Genomic DNA, 13638 nt, shown 5'->3' with positions numbered 1-13638 from the left:
TGATTTATATATTTAAAGTACTCTGATTTTGGCTGCATTTATACTTATAATTGTTATAAAATCCTGTAGAATTTATCCTTGTATCATTATGTAAGGAACATCCTTGTCTCTTATGACAGTTTTTTACATAAAGCCTTTTTTTTTTTAAAGATTTTATTTATTTATGTGACAGAGATCACAAGTAAGCAGAGAGGCAGGCAGAGAGAGAGGAGAAGCAGACTCCCCACTGAGCAGAGAGCCCGATGTGGGGCTCGATCCCAAGACACTGGGATCATGACCCAAGGTGAAGGCAGAGGCTGAACCCACTGAGCCACCCAGGTACCCCCATTAAGTCTTTTTCTATCTCATATAAGTATAGACACTCTTGCTCTCTTTTGGCTATCATTTGCACAGAATATCATTTTCTATCACTTCACTTTCAACCTATGTATGTCCTCAAATTTAAGACAAATCTCTTATAAACAGCATATAGTTGGGTTTTTTTTTTTATCCATTCAGTCACTCTATATCTTTTGATTGGTGAGTTTAATCCATTTACACTTAACATAATTATTTATAGGTAAAGACTACTGTCATTTTATTCACTTGGCGGGGGGGGGGGGGTCTGTTTTATAGTCGTTGTTCCTTTATTTTTTTCTTGCTGTCTTTGTGATTTGTCATTTTTTTAGATTTTTGTGTGTTTTTGTTTTGTGTGTATATGTGTTTTGTAGTAACATACTTTGATTCTTTTCTCTTTATTTTTTTAATTTCCCTAGGTTTTTCTGTTTTAATTGCCATGAAGATTGAATAAGATTTCTTATTTTACCAGTCTATTTAAGCTAATAACAATGCATATTCAACTGTATTAAAAACTACACTTTTACTAACCCCTTCTTTATTTTATTTATATCAGAATTTACTTATTTTTCATTGTATATCCATTTATAAATTTTTGTGATTCTAGGTATTCTTAACGCTTTTGTCTTTTAACTTTCATACGAAGATTAAAAGTTACTTATGCACCATTATTATCATATTACTTTATATTTTTGTATATATTTATCTTTACCTGTGAAATTTATGCTTTCATGTTTTTAGCATTCTTTTATTTCAGCTTACCTAGTGATGAATTCTATCAGTTTTATTGATCTGGGAAAGAAAGACTTTATCTCTCCTCCATTTTAATTTTTTATTATTTATTTATTTGTTTCAAGTTTTCATTTAATTTGTAGCTAATTAACTTATAGTGGAATATCAGTCTCAGAAGTAGAATTTAGTGATTCATCACTTACATATAATACCTAGTGCTCATCACAGCAAGTGCCCTCCTTAATATCCACCACCCATTTAAACCATCCCCTGCTTACCTTTCCTCCATCAACCCTGTTTCTACACAATCATTAAGAGTCCCTTACAGTTTGCCTCCCTCTTTTTTTTCTTCCTCTATATTCATCTGTTTTCTTTCTCAAATCTCACAAGAGTAAAAGCATGTGGTATTTTTCTTTCTCTGACTGACTTGATTAGCATAATACACTCTAGTTCCATCCACATCCTTGCAGATGGCAAGATTACATTTTTTGGTGGCTGAATAATATTCCATTATATATATATATATATATATATATATATATATATATATATATATATGGTCACATCTTCTTTATCCATTCATCAGTCAATGACCATTTGTATTCTTTCCATAATTCGGCTATTTTTGATAATGCTGCTATAAATGTCGGAGTGCATGTGCCCTGTGAATCTGTATGTTTTATCCTTTGGGTAATACCTAGTATTGCAATTGTTAGATCATAAAATAGTTCTATTTTAAACTTCTTTAAGAACCTACATAGTGTTTTCCAGAGTAGCTGCCCAAGTTTGCATTCCCACCAACAGTATACAATGGTTTCCCTCTCTATATCCTCACCAACATCTGTTGTTTACTGTGTTATTCTGCAAGGTGTGATGCACTGTCTCATCATAGTTTTAATTTGTATTTCCCTGATGATGGGTGGTGTTGAGAATCTTTTCATGTGTCTGGTAGCATCTGAATAACTTTGGAAAATTGTCCATTCACATCTTCAGCCCATTTTTTAGCTGGAGTATTTGTATTTGGGGTGTTGATTTTAATAAGTTCATAAGATTTTAGACTAACCCCTTATAAGATATTCATTTCCAAATCTCTTCTCCCATTCTCTGGGTTGCCTTTTAGTTATGTTGACTGTTTCCTGTGCTGTGCAAAAGCTTTGCATTTTGATGAAGTCCCAATAGTTAATTTTTGCTTTTGTTTCTCTTTCCTTTGGAGATGTGTCTAGCAAGCAGTTGCTGCAACTGAGGTCAAAGAGGTTGCTGCCTGTGTTATCCTTTAGGATTTTAATAGTTTTCTTTCTCACATTTAGGTCTTTCGTCCATTTTGAGTTTATTTTTGTGTAAGGTATAAGAAAGTGGTCCGGTTTCATTTTTCTGCATGTGGTTGTCCAGTTTTCCCACCAAGATTTGTTGGAGAGACTGACTTTTTTCCAGTGGATAGTCTTTCCTGCTTTATCAAAGATTAGTTGACCATAGAGTTGTGGGTCTATCTCTGGGTTCTCTGTTCTGTTCCGTTCATCTATGTGTCTTTTCTTGTACCAGTACCATATTGTCTTGATGATTACAGCTTTGTAATACAGCTTGAAATCTGCAATTGTGATGCCACCAGCTTTGGTTTTCTTATTAAGCATTCCTTTGGCTCTTTGGGGTCTTATCTGATTCTATACAAATTTTGGGGTTCATTGTTCCAGCTCTGTGAAAAATGTTAATGGTATTTTGAAAAGAATTCTTTGAATGTATAGATTGCTTTGGGTAGCACAGACATGTTAACAATATTTGTTCTTCCAATCCATGAGCATGGCGTGTTTTTCCATTTCTTTGTGTTCCTCAATTTCTTTCATAAGTGTTCTACAGTTTACAGAATACAGATCTTTAACCTCTTTGGTTAAAAAAAAAAAAAAGCTGGCATCCAGGTTGGCTGCCCTCAGCAGGTGTCTCTTTTCCTATGCTAATGAACAAGGCAGCATAATAGCACATACCAGTTCTTTTGTCCCCTAAGAGATAGTGTTACCTCTTCCAAATGCGCTCCCAGAAGGGGAACTGTCCTTCCATGTTTGACTGAGGGGATATTCGGAGCATCCTGTCCACTTCTGGGCCTCTGCCCTCCTCCATAGGAGCATCACTGTTTATGCCAGCCTCCACTCAGGCACAGTGCAGGCTCTAAAACTTCAGTCTTGAAACTCCCCTGGTTGTAAAAACTGACAATAATCAACCTCTTTCATTTTCCCAGCCATTGGTTTTGGGGAAGTTTTCTTGTGCAATCCCCTGTGCACTGTTCTCTCTATCTCTCTCTCTTTTCTGTGATCAGGGATCTCTCCCCTCCCATGATTCTTTTCTCCTCCAAATCATGCATCCACACCTCCTATCTTTGATGTGGCCTCTTTTTTCCCCTCTAGTTGTACAGTATATTCTCCAGTCCTCAGACTGATTTCTTGGGTATTAAGAATGATTTGATATTTATCTAGCTGTGTTTAAGGGACAACACAAGCATAGGGTTCCCCTACCTATAACTTCATCATCTTAAATCCTCCTTCTCCTTCACTTTTTAGAGTACAGTTGTGCTGGGTATAACATTCCTGGTTGGCTGCCCCCCTCCCATACACACCTTCAGGACTTTGCATTTATTATCCCACTTTTTCCCCAGTTTACAGACTTGTTCTGGGGAATTCATTCATAATAGTATTATGGGGGTTCCTTTGTACATGACAAATCGCTTTTCTTTTGTTGCTCTAAATATTCTACCTTTAAATTTGACTTCTAACAATTTAAGTATAATGTGTCTTGGTGTAGACACCTTTAGAGTCAATATTTTTGAAGTTATTCAGACTTCATGAATCTGGTTATTTCCCTCCACAGGTTTGGGAAGTTTTTAGTCATTATTACTTTAAATAAACATTCTGTCCTCACTTTTTTTCTCTTCTCCTGGTGTTCACATAATGTATTTTGGTTTACTTATGTTTTCACAAGTATCACAGGCTTTCTCCACTCTTTTCATGCTCTTTTTCCTTATTTTTTCTTTGGACTGGATAATCTCAAATGACTTGTCTTTACATTCACTGATTCTTCCTTCTGCTTGGTGAAGTCTTTTGTCAAAATGTTTTAAAAGTTATTTCAGGGGCGCCTGGGTGGCTCAGTGGGTTAAGCCGCTGCCTTCGGCTCAGGTCATGATCTCAGGGTCCTGGGATCGAGTCCCACATCGGGCTCTCTGCTCAGCAGGGGGCCTGCTTCCCTTCCTCTCTCTCTGTGATCTCTTCCCTTCCTCTCTCCTACTGTGATCTCTCTCTGTCAAATAAATAAATAAAATCTTTAAAAAAAAAGTTATTTCAATTTAGTCATTGTATTCTTCAGTTTCAGAATTTGTTTGGTTCCTTTATTTTATGGTTTCTATGTTTTTGTTGGAGTATTTATTTTGTCCATATATTGTTCCCTTATTTCATTTAGTTGTTTATTGGTGTTATCTTGTAGCTCTTTAAGGTGATTATTTTGAATTCTTTTTCAGACATTCTTAGATCTTCATTTATTTAGAGTTTGTTGCTGGAGCTTTAGTGGTGTCATGTTTCCCCAATTCATTATGATTCTTATAACCTTGCATTGGTTTCTGAGTATTTGAAGAAGCAATCACCTCTTAAGTCTTTATAACCTTCCTTTGTCAAGAAAAGCCCTTTATCAATGAGCCGAGCATAGATTGTGGGCAGGCCAATTGGTGGGGACCGTGAGCGGACCCAGTGCTGGAGTCTATGAGTGGGCTTTCTCTTTTTTTCCCCTACAAGAGAACTCATTGGCTAAAGGGATTGCTCTTGACACTGCACTGTGTTGGCTTGGGGGAAAGGTTGTGCAAGTAAAGTCAAACTATTTTCTTAACTTTTCCAATGACTCTTTTCTCATTTCTGTGCTCCACTGATGTGCTGTAAACACTGACCTGAATTTTGGAGCTCTCATAAGCTTTTTTTGTGCATGTGTGGTTGTTAAATTTGTATTTGAATGAGAGGATAAGTTCTGGGATCTAATATTATGCCACTTGCTATCTTCATTCTTCTAAGAGTTCTTTATATGTTTCAGAAAAAGTCCTTCTCCAGATATATGGCTTGAAAATATTTTGTCCCAGTCTCCACCTTGTGTTTTCAATCTCTTCACCTGAACTTTTGTGGAGCAAAAATTTCCAATTAAATAAGATTTGACTAATCAGTCTTTCATTTTATGGATCTTGTTCTTGGTATCAAGCCTAAGGATTTTTCCCTAGGCCTAAATGCTTAAGATTTTTCTCCAATTTTTAAAGTGAATTTTATAGTTTTACATTTTTTATTTAAGTTTGTATCCATTTTGAGTTAATTATTCTATAAGGTGTGATGTGTATAGATGAGAGGTGAATTTTTTTTGGCCTACGGATACCAAGTTGTTGTAGCATCATTTGTTGAAAAAGCTATCTTTCCTCCATTGAGTTGCTTTTGCACATTTATGAAAAGTCAGTTGGCATATTTTGCATGCCTTTTCCTGTGTTTTCTATTTAGTCCCATTGATTTATATGTCCATCCCTTTACCAATACCAAACTGTCTTAATTACTGTAGCTATAACAAACTATAGTAAGCTCTAATATCAAGTAGAGTGATTCCTTTCACCTTATTCTTCTTTTTAAAAGATCATTTTAGCCCTTTTATGTCTTGTGCTTTTCCATATACATTTTAGGTTGGACTTTCTATATTTACAAAACATCTTGGTATGATTTTGATAGGAATTGCATTAAGTCTGTAGATCAATTTGAGGGAAAAGCTGACAACTTTTCTATGTTTAATCTTCTAATTCATGGACACATTATATCTATTCTTGTATTTAGGTCTTCATTGATTTCTTTCACTAGCATTTTGCAATTTTCAGCATATATATCTTATTTGTGTTCTGTGAAAAATGTTGATGGTATTTTGATAGCGATTGCATTGAATGTGTAGATGGCTTTGGGTGGCATAGACATGTTTAATAATTATTTATTCTTCCCGTCCGCGAACATGGCATGTTTTTCCATTTCTTTGTGTTCCTCAATTTCTTTCATAAGTGTTCTACAGTTTTCAAAGTATAGATCCTTTACTTCTTTGGTTAGGTTTATTCCTAGGTATCTTATCGACTTTTGTATAATTGCAAATGGGATGGATTCCTTGGTTTTCTTTCTTTCACTTCATTGTTAGTGCTTAGAAATAAAACTGACTTTTCTGCATTGATTTTATATCCTGCAACTTTGATGAATTCCTGAATCAGTTCTAGCAATTTTTTTTTGTGGTCTAGGAATTTTCTATATAAACAATCATGTTACTTAAAGAGGGCCAGTTTTATTGTTTTATTTCTTCCTTTCCAATCTGTGTGACTTTTTTTGTTGTTGTTGTTCTTGTCTTATTTCAGTAGCTAGAACTTCCAGCACTCTATTGGATAAGAATGGTAAGAACAGAATCCTTGTTTTCTTCCCATTGTTAGAGGGAAAGCATGCAGTCTTCCACCTTTAGGTATGTTATTAGCAGTAAGGTTTTGCAAATTTTTTTTTTCAAGTTGAGATAATTCTTCTCTATTTCTAACTTGCTTAAAGTTTTCATAATTAATAGGTGTTAGATTATGCCAAGTGCCTTCTCTGCACCAATTGATAGGATTATATGATATGATAAATTGATATCATTGATTAGTTTTTGAATGTTGGACCAGATTTGCATGTGTAGAATAAATCCTATTTTATCATGGTGCATAATTCTTCCTATACATACTTAAAATCAGTTTGCTAACATTTTGTTGAATAATTTTGCATCTAAGTTCATGAGAGATAGTGACATAAACTTTTCCCTTTTTTTGTACTGCCTTTGTTTGGTTTTGGTATTAGTCTCATAAAATGAATTGAGAATTGCTCTGTCTTCTATTTTCTGGTAGAGATTATACAAAACGGGTGTTAATTCTTCATTTAGTATTTTGTAGGATTCTTTAGTGAAATTATTTGGGCCTGGAAATTTTTAAGTAATTTTTTTATGAATTTAATTTCTTTAATGGCTACAAGACAATTCAAATGATCTTGGCTGTGTTAAACATAGATTAACTACATGGTACATCAATTCTACTTCCAGGTGTATACCCCAAAGAATTGAAAGCAGGAATTCAAGCAGATAATTGTATACCAATGTTTATATCAACATTATGCACAGTAGTCAAAAGATGGAAAAACTCAAATGTCCATCATGGAAAAACAATGTGGTATATACATAAGTGGAATATTACTCAGCCTTAAAGTCAGATACAAAAGTGAAAATATATTTCACTTATATGAGATAACTAGAATAGATAAATTTACAGAGATAGGAAGTATGATAGAGGTTATTTGGGCTGGGGAGAGGAAGGAATAGGGAATTACTATTTAGGGGGTAAAGAGTTTCTGTCTGGCAAAAATAAACTATTGGGAGTATGCCAAAATAAAAAGGTATTGCACAGTAAGGAAAACCATCAATGGGACAAAAAAGCAACCTACAGAGTGGGAAAAGACACTTGCAAGTGATATATCTGGTAAGGGGTTAATATCCAAAATGTATAAAGAACTTTTCAAACTCAACATCAAAAGAAAAAAAAAAACCCACACACAAATAATCTGACTAAAAATGAACAGAGGAACTAAATGGACACTTGTCCAAAGAAGTCATATAGATGGCCAATGGACATATGAAAAGATACTCTACATCATTAATCATTAGGGAAATGCAAATCAAAACTAGAATGAGGTATCACCTTACACCTGTCAGAATGACTAGTATCTAAAAGGAGTAACAAGTGTTGGTGAGATGTAGAGAGAGAGGAATCCTCATGCACTGCTGGTGGGAATGTAAATTGGTTCAACCACTATGGAAAACAGAATGGGAGTACCTCAAATAATTAAAAATAGAAATACCATATAATCCTGGCCATATATACCATGCATTCTATGCCTTACTCACCTCCAACTGCCTGTCTCACCACCAGCACACCCTGCTGCTACCCTACAGAAATGCTTTGATTACCCATAGTCTTTTGCCAAATTAGGCCCGTGTTCAGGGCACTGGCTCCTTATCTCACTTGGGCTCTTGCCACAATCTGAGCTTTGATGCATCAAAGTGCAGACCTTTTAGCCTCTTAGCCTGCTATAGCCATTACTATGGGACCAAAGGGAAGAAAAGTGATTATTCAACAGAATTGGGAAAGTCTCAAAGTAACAAAAGATGGTATGACTATTTTTAAGTTAAGTTCACTGATCTAAAAGATAAATATAAAAATATTGGTGTTAAACTTGTTCAAGATTTTGCCAATAATACAAATGAAGAGGCTGGGGATGGCACCACTACTGCTACTATACTCTACATGCTCTATTGCCAAGGAAGGCTTCAAGAAGACTAACAAAGGAGCTGTTCTGTGGAAATGGTAGCTGTTGATGCTGCAGTTGTTGAACCTAAGAAGTAGTCTAAAACTGTGACAATCCCTGAAGAAATTACTCAGGTTGCTATGATTTCTGCAAGTGGAGACTAAGAGATTGGCAACATCATTTCTGAAGCAATGAAAATGACTGGAAGAGAGGGCATCATCACAGTAAAGGATATAAAGACACTAAATGATGAATTAGAAATTATTAAAGATTGATGGTGATGGAGGTTATATTTCTCCATACTTTATTAATACATCGAAAGGTCAGAAATGTGAATTCCAAGATACCTATGTTCTCCTGAGTGAAAAGAAAATTTCTAGTGTCCTATCCATTTTACCTGCTCTTGAAATTACCTATGCTCAGTGTAAGACCTTAGTCAAAACTGCTAAAGATGTTGATGAAGAAGCTCTAAGGACGCTGGTTTTGTATTTAGCCTATTGGCTAAAAATAGGTCTTCAGATTATAGCAGTCACAGCTCCAGGTTCTGGCAACAAAAGAAAGAACCAGATTAAAGACATGGCTACTGCTACTGGTGGTGCAGTGTTTAGAGAAGGACTGACTAATCTTACAGATGTTCAGCTTCGTGACTTAAGAAAATTTGGAGAGGTCTTTGTGACCAGAGATGATGCCATGCTCTTGAAATGATGACAAGGCTCAAATTGAAAAATATATTCAAGAAATCATTGAGCAGTCAGATGTCACAACTAGTGAATATGAAAAGGAAAAACTGAATGAACATCTGGCAAACTCTTAGAGTAGCTGAGCTGAAAATTGGTGGGACAAGTGGTATTGATGTGAATGAAAAGAAAGAGGGTCACAGATGCCCTCAGTGTCACATGAGCTGCTACTGAAGAAAGGCATTGTTCTGGGAAGCAGTTGTTCCCTGCTTCAGTGTGCATTCCAGCCTTGGGCTCAATAACTCCAGCTAGTGGAGATCAAAAACTTGGTATAGAAATTATTAGATGAACACTGAAAATTCCGGCAGTGACAATTGCTAAGAATGCAGACTGTTGAAGGATCACAGAGTTGAGAAAATTATGTGAACTTCCTCAGGAGTTGGTTAAAATGTTATGCTTGAAGATTTCATGAATATAATGGAAAAAGGAATCATTGATCCAAATAAGTTCTAAGAACTGCTTTCTTCGATGCTGCTGGAGTGGCTTCTCTATTAACTAAAGCAGAAGTTGTCTTGAATTTCCAAAGAAGAGAAGGGCTCTGGAATGGGCAGAATGGGTGGAATGGAAGGTATTATGGGCAGTGGTATGTTCTAATTCCTAGAATAGTGCTGAGCCATTACTAATGAACTATGAGAGGAAGCTCAAGGCAGAGCTCCTCACTAATAATTTCAGAGAAGAGTTTGAAGGAAATGACTGAAGAAAAGGATGGCTGATGTTTAAGGAAATCACTGTAACCATCAGTTACAGTTGACAACATATAATAGTTTACTGCTGTCATTGTCCATGCCTGCAGATAATTTATTCTGTACTTTTGAATAAAAAGATACTTATATGTTCCTGATAACTGAGTACAAGGACAATGTACTGCTTTCAACTTAAATCACTGAGGCATTTTTACTACTGAACTGTTTAAATCAGGATTTTAGTGCTTGCCATCACCATATGAGAAGCTCAGAAGCAGACATTCTGTGGAGAGCAAGAATTGTGTACAAAGGGGGGGATGTAAAGAAATATCCAAGTATGTGATGAACTTTGTGTAACAAAATTTATTTAAAATTTTAAAAAGAAACAAAGAAAGACACAATAATTCCACTACTGGGTATTTACCCAAACAAAAACAAAAACACGAATTCAAAAAGATGTATGCACCCCCATGTTTATTGGAGCATAATTTACAATGACCAAGATCTGGAAACAACTGAAGTGTCTGTCAATAAGTGAATGGGTAAAAAAGATATGACAAGGGAGCCTGGGTGTCTCAGTTGGTTAAACATCTGCCTTCAGCTCAGGTCATGATTCCAGGGTCCTGGAATGGAGCCCCACGTCAGACTCCCTGCTCAGAGGGGAATCTGCTTCTCCCTCTCCCTTTGCTCCTCTCCTGCTCACGCTCTCTCTCTCTCCCCCACCCCCCAAAATAAAATCTTTTTTTTAAAAAAGAAGATATGGCAATATTTCATGTTATATTCCATACATAATATTCCACACATAATGGAATGTTACCCAGCCATAAAAAGGATGCAATCTTGCCATTTGCAACAACATGAATGGACCTAGAGGGTATTATGTTAAGTGAAATAAATCAAACAAAGAAAGACAAATACTGTGTGTTTCACTTACATGTGGAATCTAAAGACAAAACAAAACAAAAAAATGAGCAAATAAACCAATAAAGCAGAAACAAACCCATAAATATGGAGAATAAACCAGTGATTGCCAGAAGGAAGGGGTTTTGGGGAATGAGCAAGATGGATGAAGGGGAGTGATTGAATACGTTAGTTATGGAATGAATACATCATGGGGTTGAAAGAGAGCATAGGGAATATAGTCAGTGATATTCTAATAGCCTTGTATGGTGACAGGTGGTAGCTACACTGGTTGTGAACTCCGCATAGTCTACAGAGTTGATGAATGAATATATTGTACACCAAAACCAATGTAGCATTGTATATCAATTATGTTTCAATAAACTAAATTTTTAAAAAATATCTAGATGCAGGATGCTTGGGTGGCTTAGCTGGTTAAGCGTCTGCCTTCAGCTCAGGTCATGATCCCAGAGTTCTGGGATTGAGTCCCACATCGGGCTCTTTGCTCAACAGGGAGCCTGCTTCTTCCTCTGCCTCTGCCTGCCACTCTGCCCGCTTGTGCTCTCTCTCTCTCTATGACAAACAAACAAATAAATAAATAAATAAAATCTTAAAAAATCTAGATGCAACTGTAAAAAACAAAACAAAGTGAGTTTCTGTTTGAGATGATGATTCCAGAAATTCAGGATGGAATATTAGTTATATAGCTATTGTCTTGCAAAGTTTTAATGATGGTATCAGCTTAAAAAACCTGACATTATCAAAAGTAGAGAATGAGTATAGATTATAGAACCTCAGGGTAGCTTGTGATTTGTTTTTTTCTTTTTTTTTTTTTCATCTGAACAACTCATTGGGAGATTCCATTTCTATAAACCATAACCAGATCTTCCACTGTCTACTATGAATTTATAGAATTTAATTCTCAAACTTCAAAGACACAAAAACCAATAACAAGGAACCGAGGCATACCTGGTTTTACACAACCAATGTATTAAAAAAAAAAAAAGTCAACTGAATTGTTGAAACTGAATTATATTTGAAATGCACTAAGAAATTGGATATTAAAAGAAAACCTGCATTGAATCCTTTTGTACAACAAAGAATAATTTTTATAAAGCAAAAAATTACCCCTAATTTGCTTGATGTGAAAACTCAGGCTTAAGCGCACAGTTTTGTGACTGTACAAATGGGAGCCCATTTAGACGCACAATGGCTGCTCTTCTTCCTTTCAACCCTGAGGATATGCAGGTAGAAGGAAGAGGTAAGAAGAGTGGGAGGATGTCAGAATTCTTTACAAATGTTCACAATCCATTTGCTACTTGAATGAAAAGTATTTTCCTAAGCACAGGAAAACTGTAAAACCCAGAGCCTTCAATGGGATCAACATCTATGTGACAATGGAAGCTCTTTTCAGGAAATACATTGTGAAGAATAACAACAAATACCACTTAAATTCAGAATTTTAGTCAGCTGAGGTGAGGTGGTGTGGTGTGGGAGTTGACAGGTCATCCATCCATGGCTTTTCAAACCACAACAGGCTACACTAGACTCAACCAAGCAGCTACCGAGAGATACACGGATTCTGAGACCCCACTCCCAGAGGCAACAGATTCATCAGTCTGATTTTTCTCCCAGTTGGTTCTGATTTTGATGCACAGATTTCAGAACCATTGATTTACAAGCCTAATCATGAAAAAGGGAGTGGGTAGAGGCCTCCTCTGGAGGCCTCCCCTTCTCTCTTACATAGTATGTGGCTGTGTGTGATGGCACCTGCTTGTCTCACTCATCTGTTCTGCTCTTACCCTCTTCTCCTTCCCACAAACTCCTGGAAGCTGAGATGGGTAGACTTTTTCCTTCCTTTTTCTGTTGGGATACCGTATCCCCCTTTATGATTTCATCTAAGTCTTAATGGCTGACAGAAGTAAACTGTCTGTACTAGCAGAGAACTGTATGATCATTGACCCTCAGGACAAAGAGAAGGATAATCGAAATAAGAATGAAAGCAGGTGTTTAGGTCATGATCTCAGGGTCCTGGGATTGAGCTCCATATCGGGCTGTCTCCTCAGCAGGGAGCCTTCTTCCCCCTCTCTCTCTGCCTGCTGCTCTGCCTACTTGTGATCTCTCTCTCTCTCAGTCAAATAAATAAAATCTTAAAAAAAAAAAAAAAAAGAAGGAATGAAAGCAGGTGGAGGTGGGAAAATTAGTCTCCCAGGTAAAAGCTGAGCCAAATCATTGTCTTGGAACAAAATTCAGTTCTTGATCTTTTTGTATTCTTTTTTTTTTTTTTTAAACATTTTGCCCCTGTATGGTTTCCCAAAAGAAGACCATGAGATAATGATTCAAGTGTGCTTACTTTATTCGGAGAATGATTGCAGGAAACACCAATATGAGAGTGAAGAATGTACATGTGTTGAGAAATGAAAGAAGGCAATAAAGAGAATATAATCAAAAAGTCACTACCCTGGGGACCTGGAGCTTAGCTGCTCTGTGTACTTAAAGAACCAGTATGGAATACTGTGTAGTGAAGAATTAGCATTACCCAAAGAGAGATCTGGCCTTTGCCCTTGGCTAGTGAGAGGTGATCTCTAGGCCCCTGGAATGTCCTGCCTGAAGGAGTGTCATTTTTTGCCTGGCAGCTTTGACCACCAAACAGTGTAACAATGTAATTTATGTTGGGGCCTTCAGGCCACATGGTGGCCTCTAGGAGGACTGGAGACTAAAGATCAGGCATATGAGGAGTATGTGATTAGTCCCAATAAAAACTCTGGACACTGAGGTTCTGTGAGCTTCCTTGGCTGAAATATTTCATGTGTATCATCACATTGTAGCTGGGAAAAGTTAACACTTTTTATCACTACACTGAGAAAGAGCAACTGGAAGCCGTATGTTTGGACCCTTCCT

The 13638-nt window shown here is 36.5% G+C and overlaps 1 pseudogene; it reads left to right on the top strand.

The window, feature by feature from the left end:
* Positions 1 to 8066: 8066 nt before the first annotated feature.
* On the top strand, positions 8067 to 9748 carry LOC116600741 (annotated as a pseudogene).
* Positions 9749 to 13638: the final 3890 nt, after the last annotated feature.

The sequence above is a fragment of the Mustela erminea genome, chromosome 1 (assembly GCF_009829155.1).
Source record: "Mustela erminea isolate mMusErm1 chromosome 1, mMusErm1.Pri, whole genome shotgun sequence".
NCBI classification, from domain to species: Eukaryota; Metazoa; Chordata; class Mammalia; order Carnivora; family Mustelidae; genus Mustela; species Mustela erminea.
This window is presented reverse-complemented; position numbering and strand designations above follow the sequence as displayed.